The sequence below is a fragment of the Chiroxiphia lanceolata genome, chromosome 9, assembly GCF_009829145.1.
Source record: "Chiroxiphia lanceolata isolate bChiLan1 chromosome 9, bChiLan1.pri, whole genome shotgun sequence".
Classification (NCBI taxonomy): Eukaryota; Metazoa; Chordata; class Aves; order Passeriformes; family Pipridae; genus Chiroxiphia; species Chiroxiphia lanceolata.
Genome location: NC_045645.1, coordinates 11,176,725 through 11,186,412, shown reverse-complemented (window position 1 = coordinate 11,186,412; position 9,688 = coordinate 11,176,725). Strand labels below are relative to the sequence as shown.

The 9,688-nt window shown below is 44.6% G+C and overlaps 1 pseudogene; it reads left to right on the top strand.

Annotated features, from left to right (window-relative positions):
* Positions 1-677: 677 nt before the first annotated feature.
* On the top strand, positions 678-9,488 carry LOC116790711 (annotated as a pseudogene).
* Positions 9,489-9,688: the final 200 nt, after the last annotated feature.

Sequence of the window (9,688 nt, the reverse complement as noted above, 5' to 3'; positions counted from 1 at the left end):
ACTCTCGAAATAAAGCTCCTTTATCTCTTATTTAAGTGGCTGGAAGAGCCCTGGGCTCCTGCCGTGCTTCCCTTGTCCGAACCTCACCTGATGGCTCTGACAAAGCTGAGAAGGCTTTGGTGGGCACTGATGGCATCCAGCTCTTTGCAGAGGGTGCTTAGCACTTAATAGGATCAGCCTCTTAGCCACTTGTATGATGTCCATCACCTCAGATGCCTCACCATTTCTGAATCTATGCAACGCCCACCATATGTAATTAGCCAAGTAAGCTGCTTTCACCTCACCTCAAATGTTTGCCATGCTGATAATCTCAGCTAGGTGTCTGTATAAAGGAGTCCCTTGTCCAGGGCAAAACGGAGAAATGCTCTTCTATAAGAAAATTAGGGAGTTGACAGAAATGTAAAGCTAAAGATTTGCAAGATTGCTTTTGGTTGGCCAAATGTTTTAAGGTTTTGGGGTTGTTTTTGGAGGTCCTGGTGTTCACAGTTACTTATTCAGTAGGACGTCTGGCAGCACATGGAAAAGCAGCTCGCCCATGGCAAGTCCTGTCCTCAGAAAGCTACCAGTCTTAGTTTTTTTTGTTTCCTTTCCAGTCCTTTCTTACTCCTGTTTTAGCAAATGTAACACCAGAATCACGTCCCTTCCTGGGATGAAAATCTGTGAGTTCATCAGCCAAGATGGAGCTTCAGTTTTGGTCTGATTTGGTTTCTCTCTTGGAAAAGCTGAATGGTCGGATGCTCTTGGTATTTCTGCTCTTGTTTCTTTTGATTATTGACCTTGTGAAAAAGAGACGACCCAGGAATTTTCCTCCAGGGCCGCAGCTCTTTCCTCTCGTAGGAACCTTTGTGGATTTCAAGCAGCCCCTCCATCTTGCCCTGCAGAAGGTAAGAGCTCCATGGACATTTCTCCTACTAACAATATCTTAACCTCTTCCATGACTTTTGTCACCAAACTGGGAAGAAGCAAGGGCAGCCTCTGAAGAACTACCTATATAATAACCATGTATGACAGATGACCCTTCTTGATTTTATCTCTCACTGTCACCTCCTCTTCCATGAGAGTAGGAAGGTTAAATGGAAAAGAAACCCATAATGGAGGAAGACCTACATGTTCCTCCTCTTTCTTCCCATCTGACCATGACCATTTTCTTCTGGAGCCCAGGAAGGACTGAGCCAGGCTGGGGGACAGACAGCAAGTGCTGTGTGAGAAATGAACTGTTGGGACTGTGAGGATCACCTCCGGAAATTTTCTTTGCTCAGAGGGTAACAATTTGCCCCATTACATCTGAAAGAAACATTTAAGACCCTGAATTAACCAGCCCTGTGGCTTCTTCTGTGTTGCAGAAAGAGGCAGTGATTGCTCTTGAAAGGTTTCCAGAGCTTTGGCTCCCATCAAAGCCAACAAAAGAGAGATATTTTATACATGCTGAGTATGACTCTCTGAAAAGGTGGGAGAAGTTCTGACTTGCTGGCTGCAAATATCCTTTCTACTGACTATTTATCTCTTGCTTTTACTTAGCAGGCTGACACCAGCTTATCTACCCTGGGTTTTCACATGCTACTAGCACAGATGTCCCCTGAGGGTACCCTTGGGGAAGGCTGAAGCAGCAAGCTCAGAATATTTTGTCAATACACACAATTATTAAGAACATTAATCCCATTCATTTGCACACACACAGCCACTGAAACACCCATTTGGTCCCAGGATGGTTTCATGAGTCACCACAGCAGTTCAGGGTGACTGTGTGTGCCTTTCCATGTACACTCACACTGAGAAGAGGATGAACTCCTTGGCAGAGACAGGATGCGACTGTCCTTTGCTCTCATACATCAGCCAGGAGGCACTAAGGCCAGCAGAATCCATGCAAGGAAAATGGCTATAATTTGGACATAAATGCATTCAGGCTTAAAATTAGAAGTACATTTCCATCCATAAGCAGCTGGAGCTCCCCTCTAAGTGGGAGAGCTGGAGAAGCCACACTACTTTAAACACAAAGCTGATGAAAGAGATAATTCGTTTTACTTTGCCCTGAGCAGGAAGAACCTGAGTGTGGTGACCCAGGTGGTGCTTCCACTTTTTGTACTCTTTCCATGAAGAAATGCCCATCAGTTACAAAGCAAGTCATGTCCTTCTTACAAGTCAAATTGATGCAAACACCTGGTAAAACCCAGGTCACACCTGCTAACAAATATAAGCAAACCATCTCTCCCACATTACAGCTCTCCAGCTCTTTTTAGGCCTTCTCCAGCCTTCATGGAATAGTTTAGATTGGATGGGATGTGCAGGCTTGGTTTTGGGTTTTTCTTAAGTCCCCTTGCTTCAGGAAGGATTAAATTTTAAGTTAGATCCCCTTGTTCAAGGTCTTGTCCAGATGAGTTTCTAAAATCCCCACCTTATTGACCTCAGAGGGCAATGATCTCTCTTTCAGCTCACTGGTCAGTATGGGAACATCTTCAGTGTGCAATTTGGAAGTCTGACTTTCGTGGTTGTCAACGGATACCAGATGGTGAGAGAAGCTCTTGTCCACCAGGCTGAAATATTTGCTGATCGGCCAAATATTCCACTCCTTCAAGAAATATTCAAAGGCTTTGGTAAGCACGACTACCAAGATTTGGGGACAAATATTTTATCCATTTGGAATGATAACAATTAGAGTGAAAGGAACAGGCTGAATTCAACACTTGTGAACTGCACTGGGGAAGGCAAGAATTGAATTCAGACTAAAAACCTCCCAGGAGTATGTTTTAATTTCTCTGAGATTTAGGGATGAGGATGGGATCAAAGCCAGGTCTTGATGAAAGAGGAGAAATAAATTCGAGCTGCCCAGCAAACGATATATTTGAAGAGTTTTCCCTTTGGTTTTAATTTCTCCTTTACTTTTTCTCCCTCAGTTGCATACAGCTCCAGAGATGGGATGTGGTGCTCCTGCCTGCAGCTCTGCCAGCAGCGTGATAGTGCTCATAGTATTTTGGCTTACACCTTTTTTTCCCACGCAAAGTGACAAAGTAGCAGATTAAAGCAAATCCATAAAGCTAAAGATCTTTAGCATAAGCCAATTACTCTTGAATTTTAATTCCCAGGCAAAGCCATAGTTTTTCCATATCTATGGGCTTTGTTTGCTTTGGTTTGGGGTTTTTGTTCACGATGAATGGCTGCTTCTGAATCCTAATGCTCACACATGACCCAGAGAGAGGTTTGTTCACTTGTTTTTTCCACCTACAGGGCTCATATCTTCAAATGGGCACATATGGAGGCAACAGAGAAAGTTTGTTTTAGCAACCCTGAAGAGCCTTGCTGTAAATTTTGAGGAAAAAGTGCAAGAGGAGAGCCGGTACCTCGTGGAGACGATTGAGGAGGAAAAAGGTGGGGGGTTAATGTACAGCAACGTGCTCAGAGCTTCCAGCTAAACGAACAATGAGAAGTAAAACCCTTACCCCAGCACAGCTCCTAACATGCAAAACATTTCTTCAATAGCTCAAATCTCTATCTTACACTTCCAGACTGTGCCTTTTAGCACTTACTTTAGACCTCAGGCCTCCTATTTCAGTTCTTCTTTATTAATATCAAGCAAATACATAGTGGCTGGTTATTAAAACATGCATGTTTATAGGGCTAAGAAGGTGTCTCCTGTATTCTGCGAAGGAATAAATGCAGCTCTCCTGCTATCAAGCACTACCACTCAGAGGCTTAGTTAACCTCTGCTTGTCCTTGGTTTTGCAAAGTATTTTAAAACTTGTTTAGTCAGGCTTTCCTTTTGTGTCACATAAAGATGAAGTGTGTGTTTTGCTCTTTTATGGTCCAGCTTTTAAAAACTGCCAGAGGGATATTAGTAAGAATAATTTGTATGTTGGTACATGGGTGATGTTGCACTTCAGCTTTAAATAGAAGCAGATGGGGCTGAGCTAATTCTATGGAGCTATATATAGTAAACAAGAAAGATCTAAATAGGAATTGTGAAATTATATACTAAACTTGCTCCATTTTAATTGCTGTTGCACTGAACAAGCCAAATACTCCATGTTGCCAATTGATTATAGTCCTTTATATTCCTAATCAATAAACTAATTAAGCTGCTGGTTTGGGCCTTTCTTCCCATTAGCAATGACAAATAGTGATCATGTCCATCACTCTGATATCCGAGCACCAGCCCGGTTTAATTACTTTCTTGAAGAGTGGAGATCAGCAGTCCTGTGCAGAGTGCCTTGCATTTCAAAGTGATGCTCCCCAGTGTAGAGACAGAAGCTCAGGGGTGGGTTGGGTTTGTTACTGAGATTAGTCTCTCATGTCACAGCAAGGAGCTCTCCACACTGCTGAAATGTGTCCTGGGAGATGATGGTGTCTGCTCAACAGCCCTCCCACGGAGTGCAGATGTGACGAGTGTCACACCACACTTTATTCTTGTAAATGTGCATCATGTCTATGGGCCATATGAGCTGTTGCTGGAGTTTACAGTGGGCACAGAGACTTGAAACACTCTTCCCTCTCTCCCTCATGTCACCGGATTTCTTTGTGGTGGACAAATAAAGGTCAGCGCAATGGTATTTTTGCAGTGCTCCCTGCCCTGGGCTAAGCTTTGAGGGACCAAATGTGTTGCAGCATACAAACTCAACAGCCATAGCATGGTATGCTTCTGGTTGTTTTCTCTCGTTTCAAACCCTGCTTCTGGTTGTTTTCCCTGGTGTCTCAAACCCTGCTTGGGCAGCTCTGTGCCAATGTCAGTGTCTGCCAGCAGCCTGGGCTGGAGACAGGAGGGGATGTCCTTGGGGAAAGGATATCATGGCCCACAGGGCCTAACCTCCAATGGGATGGTGGAAGTGATGGGGTTGGTGGGTACCTCAAGACCCAACTGAAGCCTTTATCATCACCATGGGTGAGAATTAGGTGAGATCTCACCCCAGCTTTACAGCTGTGGTAGAGTTGTGGTTTTGACTGAGACTTTAAAGAAAAAAAAAAGCTGTTATTGGAATCAGAGAGCCATTTAGATAGGAAAAGTCCCTTAAGATCATTCAGCCACCTAGCACTGCTGTGTTCACCACTAAATCAAGGTCCCAAGTGCCATATCCACAAGCCTTTTAAACACTTCCATTAATGGTGACTCCATCAGTGCCCTGGACAGCATATTTCTATACCTGACCACCCTTTCAGTGAGGAAATTTTCCCCAATATCCAACCTAAACCTCCCCGGCACAACTTGAGGCCATTTCCTCTTGTCCTGTCGCATGTCACCTGGAAGAAGAACCCAACCCCCACCTGGCTACAACCGCCTTTCAGGCAATTTCTTTCATTTTATTTCCTCCAGGACAACCATTTGACCCTCACTACAAAATTAATGGTGCTGTTTCAAACATCATCTGTTCCATAACTTTTGGGAACCGCTTTGACTACCATGACAACCGTTTCCAGGAATTACTGCACTTGCTGGCTGAAACACTGCTACTCATTGGAAGTTTCTGGGGCCAGGTAAAGAGAGTTGGATGTTTTTCTAGCTTCAGCTGCTTGTAAGAGCTCAGAAACTGGAGTTTCTAAGGCACTGATATAATCTCCTTTTCCCTGTAGAAAAAGTCACGTTATAAGAAAAATTTCCAAAAGTATTGTTCTACATTAGACTGGAAACATACACAAATCTATCAGGAAAGCAAGGAAGTAAGTTAAAATAATTTGGGCATATGGGAAAAAAACATACTACGGGATTGTAAACCCAATCTTATGTGTTACATAGCCAAAGAACAACATAAATGTAGTTCCTGCATGGCCACATACCATGGGTCAGGTCTGATCTCTGTCCCCTCCATGAGGGCACTAAAGAGCCAATCTGCACCCACCTCATCTGTGGCCACCTCACATTTGGTGCAATCAGAGAATTTTATCAGCAGAAAACATCTGGGCCATTCTTATCTTGTTTGTACTTGTTTACATAGTAGATTTGCACCAATTGGACCTTTGTAGCAAAACTCATGTTTCTTCCTGGCAGCAAGTGGAGTTGATAAATTGTCCTATAATCTCAACAATGATACCTGCTCTTTTCAAACTCAAGAAATGCTCTTCTGCTCTGTCCTGATTTCTCACCAGTTGTATAACGCTTTTCCTTTGGTCATAGCTGGCTGCCAGGACCTTCAAGAAAATCTTCAGGCACTGGGAGAAACTTCGATATTTTGTGAAAGGTGTGATCGCAAAGCACAAGGAGCATTTGGACCAGTCCGAGGCAGGAGATTATATTGACTGTTACCTGAGGGAAATAGAAAAGGTAGGAGGGAAATGCCTAAAGCCACTGAAAGATTAACCCATAGAATGAGTAGAGACGACTCAAGTCTGTTTTGTCAGGGGCGCTTATGCCTCACGCTCCTCATGCCTTCTCCTCCCTACCTCTGCCATGTCAAACTCCAGAAACAGTAGGAGCCCGATCACTTTGAAAACACATAGATTTTTTTTTTCCGTTTGAAAGTATTTACACTTTGTCTTCTTCCCTTTTTCACTCTGTTACATGGCGTAGGAGGACTCTCAGGAACATGTTCAGGTTTACACGAGAGCTCTCAGGCCTGTGTTTGCTGTTGGGAAACTTGACATTTAAAAACACTACCTTCATTCAAGAATTGCTCTACAGCATCCAGATTGTCTTTCAAAACAGTCCATAGGGCTTAAAATTCAGTGAAAATAAGAGCTAGAAATTTCCAAGTCCAGGGTTGGAAGATAATAAAGGAGCAGCAGGATTTAGGTTACATACCAGTGGTTCTGGATCGGGTTTTTGAAAGCATCATCCCCTCCTTAATAAGAGTTTTCATTGCCATGTTTTTCTCCTAAGTTTAAGGGTGACACCAGCTCATATTTCCATGAGGAAAATCTGTTGTGCTCCACCTTGGACCTGTTCTTAACTGGGACTGAGACAACGGCGACTGCCATCCGCTGGGCCGTGCTCTACATGGCCATGTACCCCCATATCCAGGGTAGGGCCACGGACGGGTCCTTTGCTTAGCCCAAAACTAGATAAGTGAAACTCAGGGAACAGAGTTATCCCAGCTTTGCCATGTGTTGGATATGCCTGTGCTCCAGGTATCTTATTGGGAATTTTTAGAATGAGTGATTGAGGGAGCTGGGAGGGTTTAGCCTGGAAAAAAGGAGGCTTGGGGGGCTCAGGGGAGACTTTCTCATACTCTACAACTCCCTGAAAGGAGGTTGTAACCAGGTGGGGGTTGGTCTCTTCTCCCAAGGAATAGGTGATTGGAGAAGAGGAAACAGCCTCAAGTTGTGCCAGGGGAAGTTTAGATTAGATATTAGAGAAAATTTCTTCACTGAAAGGGTTGTCAAGCCCTGAAAGAGGCTGGAAGAGGGAAATAATGAAATCACCACCCCTGGAAATCTTCTAAAGGAGTATGGATATGTGCTTGGGGACCCGGTTTAGTGGTGGCCTGGCAGTGTTGGGTTAATGTTTGACTCGATGGTCTTAAGGGGTTTTTCCTACCTTAACAATCTATGATTCTATGAAGACAGGTTTTTGTTTTTTCGCTCTCCACAGAGAAAGTACAGCTGGAAATCGACACGGTGCTTGGCCAGTCCCGCCAGCCCACGATGGCCGACAAGGAGAATATGCCCTACACCAGCGCGGTGCTGAGCGAGGTCCTGAGAATGGGCAACGTGGTGCCACTGGGGGTGCCCAGGATGGCCACCAGCGACACCACCCTGGCCGGCTTCCACCTGCCCAAAGTGCGTGCAGTCCACCAGCCTCCATCCTACCAGAGCAGGGTCTTCACAGCCCAAATTCCAAATCTCACCTGGAAGGGAACCAACCAGCAGGATCTTGCAGAGATATCACCGTTATATAGAAAATACAAGCCCTCCTGATAGAGGGTGTGGGGCTGTTATGGGTCTCAGTTCCTTACAGAGGAGAATTGTAAGATCCTTATGGTGTTGGTCATAATTTCCAATTTTAAAAGATTTATCCCTTAAAATTTTGTAATTTTATATTCCACACATCATGCGAATAGAGGGCCAAGAAACACAGGAAATCAAATAGTTTGTGTTTGTTAATTCCACAGAGTATTAAAAATCATCTATTAAAACCAGAACTTGATTAAAGCCAGGTAGTGGGTATTGTTGCACGCACACTGTGCTGCAATTACGAAAGCAAATATTAGATTTAGATACATCTAGACTCTTCAATCTATATGGCTGGTTGCATCAAGGAAAATTAGAAATAAAAAATCTGAGTGTTTTCCTCCACATTGATTAGAATATTCTCTTCCTGTGGAGGATGTGGAGATAAACAGATCAAGTCTGGGGGTTTTTTAAGGCTCAATAAAACAAACTGATTGAAAAGTATTTGATTTAATTGCTTCAAATTCCTATGGGATTGCAGTGTTACCAATTTAAAGTTGGTTTATAGTAACATCACCTGTTACAGCAGCTCAAGGTGTGGATCAACACTATGGTGATACTTAAAGACACACAGAAGTGAACAATCCTGTAGGTTTTCATCCTCATTTAATTACATGGCTTAGGGGAAAAAAAAATAAACCACATTTTGCCCTTAAGAAAATGTAGTTTACACTGTGTGTGGAACAGAGCTAATAATAACGCGGTCTGACAACACTTCGGCTCTTCTCTGCCACGTAATCGCCCGCTTTCCCCACCTCTCGCAGGGCACCACTCTGATGACCAGCCTGACTTCGATAATGTTCGACAAAAACGTGTGGGAGACTCCAGACACCTTTAATCCTGAACATTTCCTGGAAAACGGCCAGTACAGGAGGCGGGAGGCTTTTCTGCCCTTCTCTGCAGGTAGGGTGATGGATGGGGAGGTGGCTTTCCTTTTTGCAATGCTTTTATTTTTTTCCCCCAAGACACAGCTTATAGAGTAGGGGGCACTGCTCCTGTCCAGCTTACAGCCGATCCCACAGTGAAAGTCCCAGTCACTGTTATACTGACTGCTCGGAGCAGGAGGGAAATCAATTTGTTACTGCAGGATAAAGAAAATAAGCCTTTTTCCTCTTGTACAGTTGCATAACTGGGTTTTTTTCACCGTTCCCCTCTCTGTCTATCTGAGCAGCCGCAGTTTGCTCAGCAGTAAACTTCTCGGTAAGGTTTGAGCAGATTGTGTGGGTGAACATTGCCACCTAACCTTTCCAGGAAGAAAAGCCGCAGCAGCCTGTGCGAGGCGGCGCAGGCAAGAGGAGAGTCAGAGGTGGGATGGAGCTCATCAGGAGTCTTTTGGATTATTTTTGCTCCTTTTCAGGCAAGAGGGCTTGTCCCGGGGAGCAGCTCGCCAGGACTGAGCTCTTCTCTTCTTCGTAGCCCTCCTGCGAAGTTCACCTTCCAGGCGCCAGCAGACCCGCGCTGACCTTCGCCTTCACACTCAGCCTCACACGCTGCCCCAAGCCCTTCCAGATCTGTGGCGATGCCTCGTGACTGAGGGTCGATGTGGGGCTGCCCTGTGACCCTCCTCTGCAGCCCTCCACAAAACTGAGAGTGTCCCTTCACCCATCTGCCCCACAGATTTTGGGCTGCAATGATGGGCCGTAGAGGTCTAGCACCCATCAACATCTGGGTTGCAGGGAAAGGGCAGAAGGGCCACATCCTGAACACTGCAACAAAGACAACCATTGTGGTTCTTCCCTTCATTCCTCCTCCCCTCGACCAGTTTGAAAAAATGCATGAATTTAAAAGCCTTATTACCTCATTTCCACCATTAGCAACT